The 23,124-nt window shown below is 46.6% G+C and overlaps 2 long non-coding RNA genes and 1 pseudogene across 3 annotated transcripts in view; all 3 read left to right on the forward strand.

Moving 5' to 3' along the window:
• LOC144364696 (tRNA (32-2'-O)-methyltransferase regulator THADA-like) overlaps positions 1-7,757 on the forward strand; it is a 52,356-nt pseudogene extending 44,599 nt beyond the window's left edge. The window contains exons 19-20 of the transcript XR_013435642.1: positions 6,042-6,169; positions 7,552-7,757. The product of XR_013435642.1 is annotated as a tRNA (32-2'-O)-methyltransferase regulator THADA-like (transcript). The remainder of the gene's footprint in view (positions 1-6,041; positions 6,170-7,551) is intronic.
• Positions 7,758-8,298: 541 nt separating this feature from the next.
• LOC144376229 (uncharacterized) lies at positions 8,299-12,137 on the forward strand. Its single transcript, XR_013436467.1, has 5 exons — positions 8,299-8,504; positions 8,860-8,956; positions 9,601-9,678; positions 11,401-11,472; positions 11,725-12,137. It is a non-coding gene; the product is annotated as an uncharacterized LOC144376229 (long non-coding RNA).
• A 10-nt stretch (positions 12,138-12,147) lies between these two features.
• Positions 12,148-22,059, forward strand: LOC144376230 (uncharacterized). Its single transcript, XR_013436468.1, has 2 exons — positions 12,148-12,945; positions 15,817-22,059. It is a non-coding gene; the product is annotated as an uncharacterized LOC144376230 (long non-coding RNA).
• The last annotated feature ends 1,065 nt before the right edge of the window (positions 22,060-23,124 follow it).

Below are 23,124 nucleotides of genomic sequence, written 5' to 3' on the forward strand. Positions count from 1 at the left end.
CTCTGGACATATTTTATTACTTTTTATGAATTTGTGTGCCAGGAATTAGGGCAGGGCTCAACTGGGTTCTTCTCCCCAGGATATTTGCTAAGTTCAATGGGTAGAATTTAGCTGGCAGATAAACTGGTTGGGAGGGATCTAAACAGCTATGATCACATTTCTTTGATGGGGACAGCTAGAAGATTGGGCCTAACTGGGACTATGTGTGACCTCTCACTCAGCATGGCAGTCTTGATGTAGCTGAATTCTTATGTGGCAGCAGGCTTTCCTCACAGAGAACAGTCCAAGAGAACCAGGCAGAAGCTATCTGATCTTTTCTGACCTAGCGTTGGAATTCTCACAGCATTTTGGTTATTAGTAAGTCTCTAGATGAGGCTGGATTAATTTTCACCTTCTGATGGCAAATTGGCAAGATCATGTTGTAGAAGAATGTATGGATGAGAGATACTGTGATAGCCATCTTTGAAAAATGAATCTGCCTCTTGAACCATTGAATTTGGGTTTGGAGGTCATCAAGGAGTGATTGCTTTTCTGGTTTTAGTTTCTAGTGACTAGAAAAATGGGATTGATATTGCCTAAATTAAGGAAAAATTGGCTTTGTTCTCCAGGAATGAGGTAATTGGTTTGATAAAGATGAATATGTTTGTTTGGTATGTATCAAGTGTGAGATAATGATGGCATATCCTGGTGGAAATATTTAAGTTACCAGTTGAAAGTAGGGAATTAGTTTAGTTGATGTAGCAAAAACAGAGATGTAGATTGTGAGTTTTTTTTTCATAAGCATCATAGTTAGTAAGATCAAAGTTATTAGAGGAGAGCAAAAATGAGAAAAGAAGAGAGGACCAGGTACAGAGGCTCCTGAACTACTGTGTTGGTATAGTTGAAGATGTCCCAGATACAAGGAATGGAGAGACTAGGGAAGGCCCCTAATCTACTTCAAAGATCTCCCTCATGGCTGTCAATGGTGGCTTTTAACCCACCATTAATGAATTCTTGGCTGTTGCTTCCAAACCATGTGCTTCTTTCTCCTTTTGGAGACGTTTCAAGTCTGCCAAACAGAATGTTTTACATAGAACGTCTTTGTAGTATGTGTGACTTTATTTTGTTTGGTTTTTATTTTTAAGAGAAAATTTTCTTTTGGACTTTTTTTTGAAAGCTTTTTATAAGCTCTTTAGTTATGAAAAACTTGTTGAGGAATATAGCATTTTTTAAACTTGCTAAAAAGAATTCTGGGCATTCATGAAAATCCACAGAAATGGAGGCCAGCTGCTGGCCAGCTCTTGAACTACAGCTGCGTCAAGGAAGGAAGCACTTAAAGAGATTAATGGGTACATACCCAAAGAGGTAAACATGAGCTATGCCATTTAAACTGTTTTTAATAGGATTATTAAGAATGTCTTCAAATGTAAACTGATTTCACTGTCATACAATCATCTAGGAATAAATAATGAGGGGCACTCTTTTTCTGGGAAATTTTTTGAAGTAACACTTGTACGCATAAGATAAACAATATGTTAAATTTTTATAATCTGATTTTCTTATGTAGTGATTTCTATTTAGAATTTGAAAAAAATCATACATTCTTTGAAAAACACAGTTACCTGTTATGCATAATTACCTGCCTAAACATTTGGTTGGTTAATGGTTAACTACATTAAAATCATAACTCAAAATTGAAGTTCTGATAAAATTCACAATTGCTTATTTACTATATATGATAGTAAATTTCTTATTATTTGAAGTTGTTCTTTCAATTGAAATGACCAGAATCCTACACTAGCGTGTAAAGTTGCAGAATCTAGTTTTTGTTTATCCAGCCATAAATTAAATACTTAATTATAAGTGGACAAAATTATTGACTGCAATTCTAAATCTAGAAGGGATGTTTGTGACTACTTGGCAATATCTTATTATTTGTATATTTGAATTGCTCTGCTTATTGCAATATTGATAGGGTTTATAAGATGGTTTCAGTGCAACCATTTTTCCACTGCTAGCTTAAAGATATAAATGCTGGCATTTAGCTGTTTTTGTCATAAAATACTTCTGCTGAGTCGAGGAAATCAACACTTATGGTGGACAGAAGTAATTTAAATATGTATTTAAACTTCATTAATCATAGTTATTATAATTCAATAGAAAGCCTTTTAATGAAAAATTGAAATATAATAGTAAAAAAAGCCAATTTCTTTTACCTTTCTGGAGATAGAAAGACTATGTGTTTAAAGAAAATGAAATTGAATAAGAAATAAATGTTGAATGTTAATATATGAGAGTTTTGGAGGGAAAGTCACTCAACTCTGAATGAAAGAATATACAGTCTTGTCTAAAATTTAATCACTTTTTTTTAGTACAAGTGTCAAAAGGATTCTTATTTTGCACTGGACATCCTGTGAATTTTGTTTGATTATTAATAAATAAAGAATAACTAAGTTAAGAGCCACTTTGAAGAGCCATATGAATTCTTCATAGAACAGTCCTGTTGACACTCTGAAATGGATTAAAATGATCTGGGGAAAAGTAGAATGTCTTAATATTCACCATCTAAATCATTGTGTCTTTGCTTTATGATCTGTTAATGACTCTTTAATTTTTATTTTTAAGTCTGCTCCTATAGTGGAGTCAAATATTATCTTTTGTTCTGGAAATTTGTACACTGATTTTCAAAGTCCTCATAAAAATCCTGTGTCATTTCAGCCACAGCAGAGGGACGTATTCTCAGTGAATAATCTCTATCCTAGTTTTTTAGAACTTAATTTTTTTCTTCTTGATCTCAGGGAAATTGTATTAAGAGAACAACTATCTGTATGTTCTTCTTCCAACCACTTTTAATGGCCCTCTGGTTGCTAATTCAGTTTAGATGTTGTCCTTTTTACTGTTGTGTGTGAGACTTTGGAGTCACCCCTGAGGTTTTAGCCTTTAGTAGACCTTGGCTGTGGGGCTGTGGTGAGGAGGCTAAGATGACCCCTGCTGATGATGTAGCTTTCTCACTGGGGCTCATTTGGACAAATCAGTTTTCGGGCTTAAGTTTCTCCATGCTTCAGGGTTCTGTTCCCTTTTAAAAACAAGCTGTACACACACACAGCCTTCCTGCACACATCTGTCAGCGTTTAGTTTAATTGAAATAATAAACATGAACCTTGAAATAATAAACATGGTACTTGACCAAAGAATAAATGGAGTTGGAGAATTTAGCTTATGAAATAACTGGAGATTGGAAAAATTTCTAAATTAGGAAAAATAACCATGCTGAAATAGTTTAATGAAATAATAACATTTCTCAAGTAACAATTCATAAGCGATATAACTAATTGGAAGTATCAAAAAATAGCTATGTTGCCACCTAGGTGGATAGATGAAGCCATCAGAAAGCCACTTTGTAGTCAGAGAATCTGATTTATTAGCAGAGAATAATCTAATGACCAATTAGGAGAGTATACAGCACGTGTAATTTGATTTTGGTCTGCGGGTTTTATGCTTATCTTAGAATACTTATCCACTACGAGTGAGATAGCGCTGTGGATAGAAGTTGGACTAATCTGTTTATAGAATAATAATTTGCTTCAGTGATCTGCTGAAAACAACTCAAAGGCCTTCGCACTGGCTCCTGCCCTCTGTGTTTCTGTAGGGGCTCAGGGCATAGCACTTGGCTTAGGAAAACAGCATTTTTTCCTGTCAGCATTGTCCTCCCCCACCCCAATTTTTGGACCCTTCTTGATTTTGATGAGGAAAATTAGTGGTTCTGATTGTCCCCCACCTGCATGAAAGAATTTGCAGCTATGAATTTGAGTGAGTAAATTTATCTATTGGCTTGTTAACAAGTAGAACCATTTACCCTCACCGGGATTCTGTTTCAGCTCACCATAAGAGAAGCGAGTTGGGCTGTGTAAGCTTCCTTTGGGTATTCTGCTCATTGCACAGTGCTGCCTTCCAGTTTCCAATGGGAAAGTCTGGGGATTTGGGGTGTGTAAGATTGTGGGAAGCTGGATACATTTTAGAAAGCTTCTTTTAGAACTGGTAAACTGATCTCATAGAAATATTTTGTACAAAAATATTAATGTACAAAACACATGGTATTAGTGAGTTGTTAATGATAGAGCTTAGAGCACTGGGAAGAAACTTACCATTTTCTCTGTGGCAAAAGACACAGCATGTGTTGTATTAGGAAAATGAATATGTTTATGGTGCCAAGAATGGATGGGTACTTAGCCAATAAAATGTTGGCTGTGCCGAACTAAAGTGACTGGTTTGATTTGGGTAGACTCTAACATTTTCCTGCTTGAGTTATTGCTAAAATAAGGATGAAAGCTGCACTTATGGAAGGTATTAGACAAGAAAGGTTGAAATGGAGGGACATTAGGTTCTTGAGATGTATCTTATGACTGTGAAGTGGCAATGGTTAGTGTTTGCACAACTGACTAGGCTTCAAAGTTACACTTTTATAAACTTATCATGATTTTCTCTTCCAAAAGTCCTGGCCTATGTAGTCACTCCTAATTACAGAGGCTGGTTATCATTGTCTTGAAGTTATTTGCTTTATTTATTTCTTCATTTGATTGTTTTGCCTAGTGTTTCTCATAAACTTATTTGCTGAAATCTTCTAGTAAACCTTTCCTCTAATAAAAGCTCCTGTAAGTCCAACTGCTATGCCCATTGCTGTATTGGGTATATTATCTATTAATTATAGCCAGGGATCTCTCTCTGTTGTAGCAGTTTTGGTTTTGTGGGGAGGGAGGGTCGGGATGCAAGAGAGTTAGGCAAGGGAGATAAGGTGGTGTCAGTGGTAATATGGTGGTGAGACCCTTCTAATTGTGAAAATTTAGTATTGGTGACTTCCTGGTTGGTGACTTCTTTGTTTGTGTCTTCCAGTTGCCATGACCAGAGAGGCACAATAATCAACAGGCATGAGTAAAGAAAAAAAAAAAAAACATTGAGCGAAGGGAACATTGCAGATCAGCAAGCCTTTCTGTGTCCAATTTGCTCTTCTACTTGGCTTGAGGAACTTGAGAATACCTGTCGGAGTATACTTTTAAAACTGCTTTGATATTTTTAATTTCAATGGACAATTGCAATTATTAATTGGCTGTCCCCTTTGCAGATGCCTGCTATTGGTTACTAGTGTGGTGAGGCAAGTCTCCCTCTCTGTGGTCAGTGATCAAGACCTCACTTCTGTGTTTTTTGTTTCCATGAAGAATTCTACATAAGCTATGAATGTTCTTACAGATCACCTCTGCAAAAGTGAAATAAACATTTTCTAGCTCAATTATTCTGTGAATTGTTTTGATAAAATTGACTCCTATTTTTTATCTTAAGTGTTTTGCATATCCAGCACATAGATCTAGTCTTTCCCCAATTCTGAAAGGCCTATTTCTACTGTGTCCTGTGTTGCTGCATCTTGTCTCCTTTACCTCAATTAATTGCTGATGTCATCTCTTAGCTATTTCCAAAAGGGTGTCTGAGTTGCTTCACTTACTTTATTACATACTAGTCCTTATGAAGTCACTATAGACAGACCTACCATTATCACATTATATATGCTGTATATACTGAGGTCTATCATCTATGTTACCTCATGTGAGTCTTCTCTCAAGGCTTCAAGATAGATATTCCTTTTACTCACCATAAGAGGTTCTAAGCTCAGAGTTTGGACCTAGTATGTTTAAACTTAAATATCTAGTGAATGGTAGATGCATATTCAAAACTCCTTCAGGTCAACTTCAAAGTCTACATTCCTTCACTAGGTTTTGGTAACTGAGAATTTGCCTTTGGAGGGCTGGATCACAACACTGCTTTCATGCTATTTGGCTATTTGTTCTACTTTCTATTCTCCCTTTCAATTCTAGCATTGTTCAGCCTCTACAAAAATCAAGATTCCTTTTTCTGTATTTCAAATATATAATATTGAGTCAAACTATTTTTAGCACTGTGCAAGGCACTGTATGGGATACAAAAATAAATGCGTCTGTGGATAACCTTGGGAACTTCTATTTTAATCGTTACAACATGAGCTGGAATAACCTGCATACAGTTGTCTACAGTAGGAGACAGAATAAACGTATCATTATTGAGCCCATGATAGAAATTTACAAGAAGGAGAAAGCAACCCCAGAAACTGACACTGTCCTTAGTGCAGGGCCTCGGCTCCAGGCTCTGAAGACAGGAGAGGGAGGTGTGGGGTGGAAGGTCCCTCTCTCCTCTGCTTTCCTTTTGTTTCTTTGGAGCCCAAAGATGAAGGAGCAGAACAGTGAGGAGGGTTCTGTGCTAGGGTTCTGCTGCACAGTGTGACTTCTCTGGTTTACAAAAACCAAGGGGATCTGAGAAACTAAAGAGCGGCGTTCAAAGGTGCCAAATCTAAAGAAATGATAAGAGACAGAGGTGCTCATCCCCTGTCTGGACCAGTGCACGCTGGGTGCATGTTTGAAATGTGGTGCTATATTCCAGAAATTCACACAATATGACCTGCTGATAAAGAACAAGGATGAGGAAAGAGGCCAGAAAGCGAGGGCCCCACACCCCAACTTCTGACCCAGAAGCTGCCCTGGAGCCGGTGCTCACCTGGCCCCAAGGTCTCTCTGTGGGTCACCATCTGTAACCCACTAAGCAACTCTCCCTCCAAGCCTCTCTCCTGATTGTAAAGCTGCACAGTGTAACCCAGTTGTCTGAGCTACCCCAGAACATAGCACCCCAGGAGGGATCCCCAGGCCTGCTAAGGAGCTGGGTGGAGGGATCAGCAGCCGAGAAACCTGGCCTGGCGACACCCTGCAGAGAGCCTCTAGATCCTAGGCCAGTCCCTCATACTTGTCCCACAGTTGGAGTGATTTTTTGCCCTGTGTGACTGCAGAACACTGGCTTTCCATGTGAGAAAGAGGAGGGGGATCAGGAAGAGAGAACAGAAAGGGGTCTTCCTGCCTTGTCATCTGCGATGCTGCAGTTGGGAGGTTGAGCCTGTGGGGGAGGGGGAAGGGTGGGTCTTAGCTGTGTGAGGAATCTGCTAGGGGACCAGTGCTGGGAGCAGGGCAGGCTCTGGGTTGGCTCTATGGGATGCCCAGCAGGCAGTGTGGGGGTGAGAAGTCTCTGCTCTGTCCCTTCCTGCTGTGCTCTGTGATGTTCGAGGACACTACTTTCTGTGTCCCCCTGGGTATAAAGCACCATATACTTGTTGGCTTAAAATAGCAGAAATGGTGAGGCCAGGAGTCCAGCACCAAGCTTGGTCCCTGGTGGGGTTCCAAGGGACCATGGGCTCCAGGCTTGCCAAGTCCCCCTGGGTCTGGAGGTCCTTGGTGTTCCTTGGCTTGTGGCTGTGCCAGCCCGTGTGGCTCCCTCTCCACATGGAGCTGTCTCCACGAGTCTCTGTCTCCTCTTTTGAGGACACATCCTCCTAGACCAGGGCTCTGTCCAGAGTGCCTTCATCTTAATTGGATTCCATGTGCAAAGAGCTGCTTTCCAAATAAGACCCCATTCGTGGGCTTTGAGGGTCAGGACTCACTTCAGCATCTCTTTTCAGGGAACAGAGTTCCACCTGTAACACTTCCCATTCTTCTTCTCCTGCAGACAACAGTCCTGAGACCCGGGCTAAAGTGAAATTTGTCCAGGACACTTCCAAGTATTGGTACAAGCCTGAGATCTCCAGAGAGCAAGGCGAAGACTGGGTGGTTCTGGTGGTTCTCTGGGTCCATAGAGGACAGAGTTGGCTGCCGATCACTGTGTCTGACTTGGGCAAGAAACACACTGCACTCATTCCTCTTTGCAGTAGGTAGTGGTCACAGAGAGGGAGCTGGGATTTAAGTCAGACAGTAAGAAGCACTTCCCACATCAAAGGGAAGGCTGGCAGACCACTGGTGTGAATGATTTTTGCAAGAGTCCATTGGAGCTTTGGTTTTCCTGGACAAAGTAGAAGAACAGCCAAAATCATATGAAGCCTCAGCTCTCCATCTGTATGATGTGGGAGATTTTTGCATTTTGTAGAAACAAATGAAGTTGTGAATATGGGAATAGAGACGAGGCCCTCTATGGGTTCTCAAGGAACATCTGTGGGGTGTGGGTGTGGCTCACCAAGGACTGCCTGACGGCCCCACTGGCCCACTGCCTGTTTTGTAAATAAAGTTTTATTGGAACAAAGCCACGCCCATTAGTTTACAGACTGTCTCTCACTTCCAGCTGCAGCCATAGACTTGAGTATTTGCAACAGGCTGCGTGGCCCCCAGTGTTGACTCTCTGGCCATCTCAGCCCAGGAGGACTCTTGGGAGTGTTTACACTCTGACTTTAAAGAATGTCATCTCATCCAAGAGAAAACAAAGTTCCAGAGGCCCCCAGGGCACTTAGGCAGCCAGGGATGCCAATCTCATGTGCCCTCTTCCCTCCTCTGGCACAGCCATCGCACTCTTTAAGGATCAGGAGCCAGGGGCCTTCGTCATCCATGACATCCACTCCTTCCGGGGGGCCTATGGGCTGGCCATGAAGGTGTCTTCGCCTCCTCCGACCATCATGCAGCAGAATAAGAAAGGTGACATCCTCCTCCGGAGACTATGGGATCTTCACGGTCTCTTCAAACCCTGGGGTGCTGGGGGGCCCCAGGGTGCTGAGCACGACCTAAGTCTCAGAGAGCTGGTGCCTGATAAACAGCTCTCCAGAAGAGCGTGCCCTGGACTTGTAATGGTGGCGTCAGGGAACAGGGAAGCAGGTGTCTCTCCTCTCTGGAGGGGCCGGTGGTGGTCTCTGCAGCCCCAGGCTCCAGCCTCCCAATCTCTGCGACCCTCTCTCCCACCCCAGCCCCGTGCACTGGAGAAGAGGTAGATCAGCCTTGGGAGTCCGTGGGGGGACTCTGTGAAAAGTGTCTCATTTCTTTCTCTCCATCCCAGGAGATCTGGCCCATGAGTTGGTGAGACATTTCCTAATCGAGACCGGCCCCAGAGGAGTCAATCAAGCTCAAGGGCTGCCCCAATGAGCCGAACTTTGGTGAGCTGCCCCCACCACTGTCCCTGCAGGAGGGGTTCAGCATCTTGCCCTGCTTCAAGCCCCCCTGGGGCCTGACCCCAAGTTCTCTCCCCCATAATCCTGTGTGGTAGATGGCACCGTCCTTCTTTCACACAAGGGAACTGTTAGTTAGACTTACCCAAGAAGTCACAGGTAACAAGTGACTGACCTGGGATTCAATCCCACAATTCTCCAATGCTTCTAACCTGTTTGTTTCTTTTTTGGGGGAAGGGGTGTGAGGTCATCACTGGACTTAGAAAAGATGTTAGGAGGAACTGTAAAGGGAAGTTGTTAGGTCACAATATGACTGCTAGAGGAAGTTTTTGAATCTTTTTCCTTGGGTCTTGCTAAAAAAAAAAAAAAGAGGGCATGAATTTTCAGCTCTGAAAATTTGTGGATAAGAGAGGGGTAATAAAGAAGCTAAGCTGTAGGTAGCTCCATAGCTAAGCACACCTGAGGTCCTGGGTTCCATCTCTAGACACACACACACACACACACACACACACACACACACACACACACGGAAAGAAGCCTGGTGGGGTGAGGCTTCCTGGCGTTTGCATCCTGCCCCGGCTGGCCCCTGACTCCCAGGAGTGCTGCCTCTGAGCCGCTGTCTTGTCCCGCAGGCTCCCTGTCCGCCCTAGTCTACCAGCACTCCATCATCCCTCTGGCTCTGCCCTGCAAGCTCGTCATTCCAAACAGAGGTAGGACGTGAGACTCCCTGCGCTCCAAAGGTACCCTTGAGCTACCTCCTTTGTGTCTGGCCCTGCCAGCCACTCCAGAATGTGGGCCAGGGGTGGAGGGCACTGGCCATTTTGCCAACGTGGGGAAACTCAAAACCTCTCTCTCACACACTTCTTTTTTTCCTGATAAAAAAGAAGGAAAAGTTTGTGGACGTGGTGGCATACACCTGTAATCCCAGTGGCTGGGGAGGCTGAGGCAGGAGGATCACGAGTTCCAAGCCAGCCTCGGCAACTTAGCGAGACTGTAAACAACCTAGTGAGATCCTGCCTCAGAGTATCAAATATAAAGGATGTGGGCAGGTGGCTCAGTGGTTAAGTGCCCTTGGGTTCAATTCCTGGTACCCCCCAAAAGAAGGAAAAGTTTATTTAAGAGTTGAACTCCAGGGGCATATGTAAGTTGTCTTTCCAGATGGTTCTAGAAAATACTCTGGAGCCTTTAAGAAATTCATACTGAATTCTCAGAATAAGCCTCATCCCCGGGGAAGGCCTAAGACGTGGGAGAGTCAGGAGAAGAATGTCCTAGAGGTTGAGATAAGATCTCCAATATTAGTGGATGATTTTTATCTATTCAATTCAGTTCACTGAATTATTAATAATAATTGGCCAACATTATTAGCTTAAAAGTTCCAACAAAACTTAAGCAGCATTATTAACCACACAGTTTAGACACCAATTAAATTACATTTTTATGGAATTTACTGTGGAAGTCCAGCAATTACAAAGCTGTTTGACTTTGAATTGTATAAACCTGTGGTTCTTGAAACGTGGCCCCCAGACCAGCAGGCTGTGCATCCCCTGAGAACTTGTTAAATGCTGGCATTCTCCAGGTCCACTTCTTCAGGAACTCTAGGTTGGGCCCAGCCATCTTCGTTTTAACAAGGCTGCACACCAAAGTGTAAGCAACACTGGTGACAAATGAGACTCGATGCTTATTTGTTGTTCTGATTTTGTTTTTAAAAGTTTTAGTGCTGGAGACTCAGTGGCACAGGCCTGTAATCTCAGCTACTGGAGAGGCTGAGGCAGGAGGATCACAAGTTTGAGGCCAGCCTCAGCCACTTAGCAAAGCCCTGCCTCAAAATTAAAATAATTTAAAAGGGCTGGGAGGTAATTCAGTGGTAAAGTGCCCCTGGGGTTCAATTCCCAATACCATGAAAAAAAAATTATTTAGGTATAGTTGAAATAAAAACAGTAGTATGCACTGTGTATAATGTGTTGCTTTGATATAGCTACACATTGGGAAATGGTAAAGTCAAGCTACTTAACATGTCTATCGCTTGGTTCTTACTAATATTGAACTTATGGTTGTGCTCTGTTGGTTGTTGAATGTATTTAAGCATAAACAGAAGCAACACCACTGCTGTTCGAAGCTTGCTTTTTGCCAGGCAGTGGATTAACACTATATATGGCTTGTTTGAAAACCCTGGGTCATGGTTTCCACTTAGCAAGTGGTGGGCTAAGGGTTCGAGCCCAGCTATCCTGTACCCAGAGCTCTCAACCCATGTGCTGGGTTTTTACAGCAGCGGTAGAACATTCCACCTGTAGGTAACCCAGTGACTCCCACCGGGGCCAGCAGTGGAGAGCGTGTCCTGGCACAAAGTGTTTGCAGAAGTTACCTTAGGCCCAGCCCAACCGTGCTTCTTTCCAGCTCTAGGGCTTTAATTACCAGGCAAATTTTTGTCTCAGACCCCACAGATGAATCCAGAGATAGCTCGGGCCCTGCCAACTCGACTTATGACCTGCTGAAGCAAGGAGCGGGTGAGTGGTCCCTGGAGACTGGACCCCTGCCCACGCCCTTCTTTCCACCTTCCTGCCCTGGCCTCCTGCAGGTGCAGGTGGAAGTCTGCCAGGCCCAGAGGTCTCCAGGCAGATTATGATCCTCTGTGTAGATGTTTTGGCCCGAGGCTGGCCTGAAATTGATCTGCTACCTTTTCCCTCAAGAGTGGACCTGGGGTATCGTCTCCACCGACTCCAGCCTTCCTGATTCCCACTTGGGTCCATTTCTTGTAGCCTGTAATGTACTCTTCATAAATTCCTTGGATATGGAGTCACTCACTGGGCCACAGGCCATCTCCAAAGCTACATCTGAGACGTTGGCTGCTGACCCCACGCCAGCTGCCACTATCATTCACTTAAAGGTCTCTGCACAGGGAATCACACTGACTGACAACCAGAGAAAGTAAGCATCGTCTACTTGCTCCTGTGCTGGGCTCTCCTTCCTGCAGCCCATCCGTGCCTCTACTCACCACTGCTCACCCTTGCACCTCTCAGCCCACCTATTGTCCCATACATCTACCTTGATTCCATTCTTTATCACACTAGCTGTTCATCCATCGATCCATTATTCATCCACTTGTTCACACACTGATCAATTGGTCCATTCATCTACTTACTCGCATCCATCCATTCCCTATCTATTCTATGCCTACTTATCCCTTAATTTGTGAGTGTCTCCTTCTATCCAGCCAGCCATCATCCAGCCATCCATTCATCTACCCACCCACTCATCCACCTACCCATCCACCCATTCTCCATTCATCCACCCACCCACCCATCCATCCATCCATCCATTCACTAATCCATCCACCCACCAACCTACCATCTATCAATCTATCCACCCATCCATACATCCTCCATCCCTCCATCCATCTATCCTCCATTCACCGATGCATCTAACCATCCACCCACAGACCCATCCATCAATCCATCCATCCATCCATCCATTATCCATCTCTCCATCCATCCTCCATCCACCCACCCATCCATCCATCAATCTTTCCATCCATCCATCCATCCTCCATCCATCCACCCATCCATCGATCCATCCATCCCTCCCTCCATCTGTTGGAAGCCAGCGACCGCACCCTGAATATGGCGCTGGTCTCTGCTTCTGCTTCTTTAGCGCTTAGAGTTGTTAGAAGTAAACAACTCCTTGTAAGGCTGTGGGGCTGGGCTCTGGCCTGCTTCCGCTGCACTGTACTTATTAGACTTTTCCACGTGGTGCTAGTTCATTGGCGGGGCTGGGTACTTAAGCTAGGGCAGACCGACCGCTCGCTCTCTTGTTCCTGTTTTCTCATCATGATTCAAAGGTCCTGAGTAAACTGCTGAAAGAAGAATCCTGTGTCATGTTTCCCTTGCTGGCGAGGGGTCGCGACAGTTGGTGGCCCGAGCGGGGAAGAATATTCCTTGAACCCAGGATCCAGAACTTTCAGCAGTCAGGGTGGTGCACCGGTAAGTTCCCAGGTAAAGTGGGAATCCACAAGTAAATAGCGGGACGCTCCTCTGTAGATAAAGAGAGAGCGGGGCTTTTGTACTTTCACTTTCTTTATAGCTTTGAAAGTATTATGGGTGTTACCTCTTCAAGCCCAATTTTGTTGGCCCTGGATGGGCTGCTATGTTCAAAACAACTTAAGGTGGAGCAGAGTACTTTGCAGATGTTTTTAAGAGAAGCTGATATAGCGGCTCCTTGGTTTGCTTTTTCAGGGAGTCTTACGATTCCCAGCTGGGACAAATTAGGGAGAGATCTGGATTTTGCTAATGAGCAAGGTACTTTAGAGGGTGGTGTTATACCACTTTGGAAATTGGTTAGAGAATGTATAGCAGACGGTAAATGCCAGGAAGCTGTGGGTGAGGGTCAGACCGTTCTTGAACAACTACATGAGGAAAAATCTGAAGGGTCATATAGCGAAGTGGTAGAGAGTATTAAGAGTAAGAGTGGTGAAAAGGCAAAAAAGCCTGAAAATAAAAATAGGAGAAGGCTCTATCCAGACTTGACCAAACTAAAAACACCTGAGGACACAAGCGGCTCAGAGAGTTCTGAGGACCTTGATGTATTGTTACAGCAACTACGTAAGATAAAAATGAAAAGAAAAAAAAGGGAGACACAAAGCATGAAAGCCTACCATGAGAAGGGGGATAAATCTAATTTTGATAAATCTAATTCTGAAGAGGAGGATGAGAATTTAGAAGAAGATGCAGTGCCTGTTGCACTGCCCCCATATATGGGGGGAGTCCAAAGCTCCGGGAGAACTTTTCATACACAAGTTTGGAGAACAGTTAATACAGACATGGGACTAGCGTACCCGGTTTTTCAGGATGCTAATAGGGGAAGATACCATGAGCCTTTGAATTTTAAAATAATTAAAACCTTGGCAGAATCCGTTCGCACTTATGATGTAGATGCTGCCTTCACTCTTACTCAGGTGGAGCAGCTTACACTGATTTAATACATTTACTACAATCAAAGGGCTTGCTTATTTCACCTGATAAAGTACAGACAGGAGACTCTATTGATTATCTTGGTGCTAGTATTTCTTGTGAAACTATTACACCCCAAAAGGTAACTCTTAGGACTGATAATTTACATACGTTAAATGATTTTCAGAAATCATTAGGTAACATAAATTGGATTAGGGGTTACTTACATATTCCCAATGTTGAATTAAAACCCTTGTATGAAATTCTTAAAGGTGATTCAGATCTTACTTCCCTCGACATCTTACTGAGGAAGCCAGGTCAGTGTTGCTTAAAGTGGAAGAGGCTATACAACATGCTAGCCTTTGCAGGCTTCAAGAGGATAAGCCTCTTCAATTATGTGTGCTCGCCACTGTACGGCAACCTACTGGAGTTTTGTGGCAAGATGGTCCTTTGTTGTGGATACATCCACGTATATCCCCTGGAAAATCCCTTGAGTATTATCCTGATGCAGTTGCTTCTTTAGCTATGTTAGGGATACAACAAAGGATACAATTTTTTGGTTTTCCTCCAACGTCTGTGATTGTCCCTTATACGTGTCAACAAATTCAAGTTTTGTGTGCTAACCTGGATAATTGGGCTATATTATGATGCTCTTTTCCAGGAGAGATAGATAATCACTATCCTTCACATCCTCTTATTACATTTGTTAAGGAACATCCTATTATTTTCCCTAAAATCACTTCTTCTACGCCTATCCCAGGAGCTGCAAATATCTTTACAGATGGATCTAAAACTGGTATTGGAGCCTATGTGGTAAATGATCAACCTCCTATTCAACATCAGTTTGCTCCTGGCAATCCACAATGGGTGGAGTTGCAAATTGTCATAAAAGTATTTGAACAATGTCCGTTTCCTTTTAATTTAATCTCAGATTCTGTTTATGTAGTTCAAGCTTTAAAGGTGTTGGAAGCAGTGGGTCCCATACACACATCAGGCGTAATGTCTTCCCTTTTTCTCCATCTTCAAACATTGATTTGGAATCCCTCTGCCTGTTTTTACCCCTTGCATATTCGAGCCCACACAGGTTTACCGGGTGCTCTTTCTGCTGGCAATGCCCAAGCTGATCTTCCTACTCGTCCTTCTTGGGTGTTCCCTATTTCCTCCTTAGATCAAGCTAGAAACTTTCATAGTAAATTTCATATTAATGCACAAGCACTTCAGAAGCGCTTTACTATCTCCCGTGCTGATGCTCGGCAGATTGTATTGGATTGTCCTAATTGTATCATTTTACATCATCCCTTTTCTGTGGGCGTAAATCCTCGTGGTTTGCGGCCTTTAACTATATGGCAAATGGATGTCACTCATGTTCCCGACTTTGGAAAACTTAAATATGTCCATGTGTCTGTAGATACTTGTTCTGGCATTATTCATGCTTCTGCTTTGTCTGCTGAAAAGGCTGGAAATGTTATCATGCATTGCTTGGAACCCTGGGCAGCCTGGGGATTACCACAGACCATTAAGATGGACAATGGTCCAGCGTATACTGGACGACAATTTTCTTCCTTTTGCAACAAGATGGGTATTCAGCTTGTCCATGGTTTACCCTACAATCCACAAGGTCAGGGTATTGTAGAGCGCGCTCATAAGACTCTAAAAGAGATGTTAATAAAACAAAAAGGGGGAATTGACTTAGGCCACACCCCAAAAGAGCGCCTCTCCCTGGCTCTATTCACTATTAATTTTTTGAATCTGGACATCCAAGGGCGCTCTGCTGCGACTAGGCACTGTTCTCCCTCTGCCCCGAACTTTGGGCACGTTAAGTGGAAAGATGTACTTTCTAGACAATGGTATGGGCCTGATCCCGTGCTGGCATGGCCACGAGGTTCTGTCTGTGTTTTGCCACAGGACCGAACAGAACCGTTGTGGGTGCCAGAGCGCCTCGTGCGGAAAGTTCCTCAAGCTCCGTCAGGAAGGAAGAATGAAGATGAACAAGATGAGGTGCTTGATGCTTCTCCTAATGGTGATCGGACATGAGGTCGTCTGAACTGCAGAACGACTCCTCTGGGCGGTGGTAAAGACGTGGCCATATCCATTGCCCGTTACTTCTCAGGCTGGTGTACTTCCATTTTTCTTCACTACTAATGGCTCTGCTACCATGGATTGACCGACCTTGTCTATGAATACTGTAGCAGCTATTGATAACTTTTCTACTGTTTCATTATTTGACACATTGTGTTTCTCTGTACATGTTAATTACTCTGATTCCATACCTTGTATTATGTTAACCAATCAATCTTTGGGCTGGTTTGATAGTGACGGTTCCCGGGACTCTAATGGTATTGCTACTGTAATCAATGGTGTTTTTCCCGTTAAGGTGTTGAGAGCCAATACTTCTATTCCTCAACAACTGGTATTGTTGCCCCGTAGGAAAGCCACAAAAACTAGTTCACCAGCTTGGACTGGATGTCAGGGCTCATTGACCCCTTCAGTTTATTAATTCTAACAAAACCTTTATCTTTTCTTTAACAACCACCTACAAGAATGTTATTGATGATGATAATTTGCCTGTATTATTGCAAAGAAACAAAAGAGACTTTGGTGTAACTGCAGCCATTGTGGCAGCCGTTGCAGCTTCTGCTGTTCCGGCGGCCACTGCCGCCGCGGCTCTCGCTACTGCTGTGCTTACTGCAGTTGCTGTGAACAAGCTTGCGGGTACTGCTGCAACAGCCATGGAGACTCAGACTATGATGAATTAACATCTACATCGTGGCATTGTGCTTCTCAACCAGCGGGTAGATCTACTACAAGACCAAGTGGACATTTTGAGTCAAGTACTCACTCATGGGTGTTTATTGCCCATGGATTGACTACAAGACGCGAGTCCATATTGCTCCTGTGAAAGATGTAATATCATGGTTGTCTAAGTCTTTTAGTTTCTTGAAGCAATGGGCAGGCGTGTGTGCATTGGCTGTGGTCCTAGGATGGACTACAAGACGCGAGTCCATATTGCTCCTGTGAAAGATGTAATATCATGGTTGTCTAAGTCTTTTAGTTTCTTGAAGCAATGGGCAGGCATGTGTGCATTGGCTGTGGTCCTAGTACTTGCCATTGGATTGTGCCTGTGGTGTCTGGTTCGTATGCGCAAGCGGCAGCGGGTGCAGAATCTTATGCTTGTACAAGCCTTTGCCGCTTTAGAGGCAGGACAGTCCCCTCAAGCATGGCTCACCATGCTCAAGCGATCGACACAGCACAGGGTGCGAGGCAAGGCACTGCACTTGGGAGCTCTAGGTTTGAGTCCCAAGAAAAGCATGTCCTATTGCATGTGGGTTTGATGTCGACGCCCCACCTCCATGAAAAAGGCGTCGGTCGGAATGGTGACTAGCCTGGGGAGGCGCCCCTCAGAAGTGTGCCATTATTTATGGCCACTTTTGCACAATGGAGATAGGACCTCTACTTTTACCTGTTGCTTGTAAAACAAAAAGGGGGAACTGTTGGGAGCCAGCGACCGCACCCTGAATATGGCGCTGGTCTCTGCTTCTGCTTCTTTAGCGCTTAGAGTTGTTAGAAGTAAACAACTCCTTGTAAGGCTGTGGGGCTGGGCTCTGGCCTGCTTCCGCTGCACTGTACCTATTAGACTTTTCCACATGGTGCTAGTTCATTGGCGGGGCTGGGTACTTAAGCTAGGGCAGACCGACCGCTCGCTCTCTTGTTCCTGTTTTCTCATCATGATTCAAAGGTCCTGAGTAAACTGCTGAAAGAAGAACCCTGTGTCGTGTTTCCCTTGCCGGCAAGGGGTCGCGACATCCATCCATTTATCTATACATCCCACCATCCCTTCATCCTCCCTCCCTTCCTCCCTCCATCCTTCTACAAGGATCTGCCGAAACTAGGTAGTCAGCTCTCAATACAACTGTTTAAAAGGTCCTTCTTACCAGGAGCAGAGTCTTTCCTCCCAGGGTCTCTCCTAACCATGACCCCAGTTCATTTTTTTCCTCCTTTGGAGTCCCCCCATTTCTTATTCCTCAGCATCAGTTCCTTTTCTATCCCCTGGCTTTTGGGCTTATTTCTGTAGCACATGTCTCTGTTCCTGAGCACCTCAGGCCATCTTGCTCTGTGAGACAGTGACCCACAACAGGCACAGTGTGAGGTGGCCTGGCACAGGCCGAGGGCTGGAGGAAGCAGACCCTCCCATGCTCATTCTCTGTTCTCTGATGTCTGAACCACAGGCTCTTCTTCCAAAGACACTACCCCCCTAAACACTGTCACCTTCTGTGACCTGGATCCACAGGAAAGAAAGTAAGTCTCTTGGAAACACCTTCCCTCTCAGCTAGCTCACGCCACTGGAGAGAGTGTGTGTACATGAGCATAGGTGCGCGAGTTCTCAGTCCAACTGATAGATCCGCCTGTGTCCAGGGGAGTGTACCTAATTGTGTTGGGCATTTTTTGAGTTTTCTTCATAGATCTGGAGACCCTCCTGGGACTCAAATGCCCATTTTTACCCCCTCTGGCCCGACCCTGACCCTGACCCTGACCCTGTTTCTCCCCTCCACGCTGTGGGAGGTATCTGGCAGTGTTTGCTCCAACTTGAAAGCCCCTGGGTGACCTTGGCTGCTTGTATCCTGCAGAGGTCAGGGCTCCTCTGCTTGCCCCAGAGAGTCTGGTCTGAGTGGGCGGTGCTCTGGGGACAGGTGCAGGGATTTACCCTGAGCTGACATTCTCTCCACAGATGGATGAAGACAGGGGGAGGTGCTCCTGCTAAGTAAGTGTGGCTTCCTAGTCCACCAGCAGGTGGGGGGGTGGCAGTTTTAGAATCCGGAGCCTGGGGTACGGAAAGGCCAGCAAGGATCTTTGTGCCAATGTCACCAAAGTCTGGAGAAACAGTACAGTCCATGTGTGTGGCCTTAGCAAAGGAGAGTGTGTCCTATCAAGGACAGAGTTTGAAAGGCTTTGGAAAAGAATGAATATTTTAAAATGGATCTTAAAAGACAGGTAGAGTTTGCTCAGGCTGAAAGGTAGGAGAGAGATGGGTTTAATGGGAGGAGGTAGCTTGACCAGCAATCTGGGCAGGGCTGAGTGTCCCACAGAGAGGCTGCTGAATGGTTGTTGGCTGAAGAAAGGAAACCAGAGGCAGCCAGGCCACCTCCAGTGACCAGGAATCTGGGTGTGATCAACGCTGGTGACTTGGCCTTGTTCAGTCCTCATTATCATCCAGGACTCCCATGTTTTCTTGTGTCCCTGTCAGCCGGCCAGGCAGGCCAAGGCTTGCAGCGGGGGCAGGTGGCAGTGTCAGGGCAGGCATGGGTTGGCCAGGTCTCCATCATGGCAGAAGCAGGCAGACAAGGCTGGCATGCCTGTGTGATGGGAGCTCAGAGATGACCCCCACCCTGCTAAGGTCACCCCCACTGCACTAAAGCCCTAGCCAGCCCAGACAGGGAGGAGCTGGGGGGCTGCCCTGTGGACCCCAGTGACTCCAACACCTGGGCACTACTCCAGCTCCTGAAACCAAGCTGGAAGAGTCAAGTTGTGGGAAGTACAGGGCTGTGTGTGAGTGTGTGTGTGTGAGTGTGTGAGAGTGTGTTTGTGAATTGGCTAATTTTAGCCAGGCAGTGCCGTCTGAGGCAGAGGGGTGTCCATGGGCATCTCCAGCTGTCCCAATTTCCCCATCTCGCTCTAATTAGCAACACCCTGGCTGGGAGGGGCCCCGAGCTCACATTCTGTTCTCTGCCCTCGTATTTTAAACTCTGTTTCACAAAAAGAGAATGTTAGGTCACTCCCGTCTTGGTGCTGGAGGGGGGACAGGTGTAGGGTCCCCTCCCCCTTGGGTTCTCTGGACTTTCCAGCCTCTGGACGGGGTGGCTGTGTGTGTGGGGGGGTGGAGGACCTGCTCCTTCTTGGACTCCCTGACCTCCTGGGGTGCATGGCGGGTGCATGACAGGTGTGTGGTGGGTGCCTGCTGGGTGTGTAGTGGGTGCAGAGGCCCCATCCTGGCTGGGCCCTGGCCTCCTGGTTTGCTTCTCTGCTGTTTATGGGAATGGTTGGTTGGGTGGGGCTGGGAGAGGCTGCTTGAGGAATGCTCCCAGTTTATTTCTGGTCTCAGTCCCCACCCTGAACTATCAAGTCTTGTCCTTCACCCCAGTCCCGCTCTATCCCTCCAAGGGGAACGTTCGCCTGCCCTGAAACAAAGGGAGACGCTGTCCCCCGCCTTGGCCTTGCTGCGGGGAAACCAAGAGAGCTCTGTCTCAGGCACCCCTGTCCCTGAGGCCCGGGGAGGCTGGGGATGCCGCGTGGTAGGCTGGGCGTGCCTTAGCCAGGGTCCTCCTGTCTTCCCCTCTTGCCCACCACCCTCTCCTGCCCCTGCAGGCTCTTTGGCTTTGTGGCCCGGAAGCAGGGCAGCTCGACCCCAAGCAGCCTGCCTCGGCCATCGTCAAGTTTGTCTCCAAGGTCATGCAGAGCACTGGCCAGAAGAGATGAGCCCACACCCCTTTCCCAGAGCCAGGGCAGTGGGGATGGGGCACCTGGGGAGGGGACCTCTGAATCCTGACCACCTCGAATCCACAAGGAGGACTTTGGGCTAATTTTGGAGAAGGAGAGAAGAAAGTGTAGCGTTGGGCGAGGGAAGTGAAATACAGAGGGGAGGGGAGAGGGAGAAAAAGCAAAAAAAAAAAAAGATGGAGGAGAAGACGCAGGTTCTCCTGGGCAGATGGAAACGGCAGCCTCCCAGAGCCTCCTAAGCCAGCCAGGTCCCCTCACTCCCGCCCCCTCTGAGAGGACGGAGCTCCTCCACGGGCCTCCTTGAGATCCACATTTTGGGGGGAAAATGAAAAAGCTCTGTGTCCCTCGCCACCTGCTTTGCAAGGACAGTTCAAGCCAAGAGAGTCTTTTTCTGGCCACCTGAGGGCAGGTCGCTGAGCCCGAAGGCTGGCAGGAGAAAGCGCGTGGAGAAGGTTTTCCTTCTGACACTATGCCAGACCCAAGGCCCCTCCGTTCTGTGCTGGGCCATCAATGCATTGTGACGTGGGTGTTTGTATGTCCCCACCCACACCCTCACACACTGATTTCTATGGCCCCTGTCTGCTAGAATTGTAAACAGCTCTGCTCATCTCTGTCCCCTGGGTTAGCACACATGTGCATGCTGTCCAAAGAAGGTTAGGGTTGGGGGTGACATGGCAGCAGGAGGAGATAGAGCCCTCTCCTGCAGGAGTACCTAGTATTTCCCCTCCCTGTCCCTGTACTTATACTCTAGTGGCCCCGGGTGCCACCAGCCTGATCTGTACAGAGGCCCTGGCCAGAGGGGAAGTGCTCCCCTGCTCCATTGCTGGTTGACCGGGAGTCCCGGGCTTTGGTGTGAGGAAGCAGAGATATGTGTGTCCATAGGGAGGAGGACTGTCAGGAAAGGTGGCTGCTGAGCCTTGACACCTTCCCACCACGGTGGCTCACGGCTGGCTGGGCAGGCCGCTCTGGCCAGTGCCGGGGCTCTGCCTTACTCCTGCTGCTCAGCCCCATTCCTGGGCTCAAGGCCCCAGCGCCAGCCTTAGCTCAGCCTTGCTTATCTGCATGCTGCCTTTTGGGGCGCTGGGGATGGTGACTTCCTGCCCTGCCCTGTCTTTCCTGCAAGGTCCTCGTGTTGGGGCTCATCCTGGGGAATCTGCTTCTCAGATCTCTTCTCAGCAAGGCCCCAGGAGAAACCTGTGGTCCTGATGTCCCCTCTGTAAGAGCCTCAAGGTCTGACTGGTTGCAGGTGCCTTTCAGCTGCGCTGCTCAGGGTGACATCAGCAAAGCTCCTAGGGCCGCTTCCGGAGCATCACAGGGCCTCCCCATCACGCCAGAGCCTCGCTGTCTCCCTTCTGCCTTGGCTTCCCCAGCAGAGCCACACTGCCCAAAGAGCAGGGGACAAAGAGCATGCATTTAGGTCAAAAGACCAAGGGTCCATTTGGGCAGTGGGGAAGACCCTTGGCCACCACCCAGGAACTCTAAGCCAGAATGGAAACTTCACCAGGACTCCATTCTTCAGCCCACAGGGGCCCTCTGAAGAGTGGCATTGTACTGATATATAAATATATATAATATATACCTGAGACATACTGACAGAATCTGTAAGCTAATAAAATATAAGAAAAGGTTAAAAAATAGGTAAATTGACAAAAAGTATTGTTTCCCAGATTGCTCTGTTGCCTCCCTGAGCAGAAACCACTCTCCGTCCCTTTCTTTACATATAAGTAGAGCCTGAGTGGAGGGGCCTTTGTCCATGGCTGGGCATCTCCTTGCCCTGGGCCGTGCTGAGGCTTGGTGGGGTGGGGTGCGTATGCTGCACTGTGTTGGCCCCCTGATTCTCTGTCAATTAGGGCCCAGTGGTCAGCTCCCTGTATATCTGGGGAGCTGTCTTCATTCCTACAGGTCTGAGTGTTTGTGTGAGCGTGCTGGGGACCAGGTGTGCACGTGTGCATCTCTGGGAGCTGGAAAGGAGTGTCTAGATTAGATTGGGGCAGAGGCTGAGCCCCCACTGCGCTCCCCAAAGGGGAAGTCTCAGGCTTGGTGACCTAGGTCCTTCCAAAGTGCCCTTCCTTCTGAGATGTTGAAGCGAAATATCTGAAGCCACCTCTCCTTATTCCCTAACGCACTCAAGGTCTCCTCTAAGATAGGAGAAATTTCCCCACCCGGTTTCTTTGTAAATACCTCCCTCTCCCGCTGCCTAGGCTGGCAGCCTCCTCTTGGTCAGTTGCTTCCTCTTGGCTGGAGGCTGGAGGACCTTCCGGAAGCCCGTCCTGCACAGGGACTGAGTCTGGGGTCAGCCTTCACACTTGCCTAGCCACTGCCCACCCTCAGCCTCTTCAGGCCTGGCCAGCCCCTGCACTCCAGGCCAGCCACGTGTGAGCCAGGGGGGCATCAGAGAGTGCTGGCGAGCTGGCCACTCGCGCTCAGCACACCTGTGGAGGGATCAGCACTTTGGGGGCCACATGGTGGCCTGCCACCCCGTCCTACTCGGTGTCTCACAGGTGGACCTGGCACATGCACATGCACACACACACACACACACACACACACACACACACACGCATACACACACATCACTCTGCACTGTAGTCTATGCTTGCCAAAGATTTCCTTTAAGAGAGAGCACTTTGACTCATTGTTATCATTTTATACGTGTTTCTCTCCCCCTCCCTGGCCCTTTGCCTGTTGTGTGTTGTTGAATCTGTCGTCAGCAGGAGAGTG

This window comes from Ictidomys tridecemlineatus, chromosome 3, assembly GCF_052094955.1.
Source record: "Ictidomys tridecemlineatus isolate mIctTri1 chromosome 3, mIctTri1.hap1, whole genome shotgun sequence".
Classification (NCBI taxonomy): Eukaryota; Metazoa; Chordata; class Mammalia; order Rodentia; family Sciuridae; genus Ictidomys; species Ictidomys tridecemlineatus.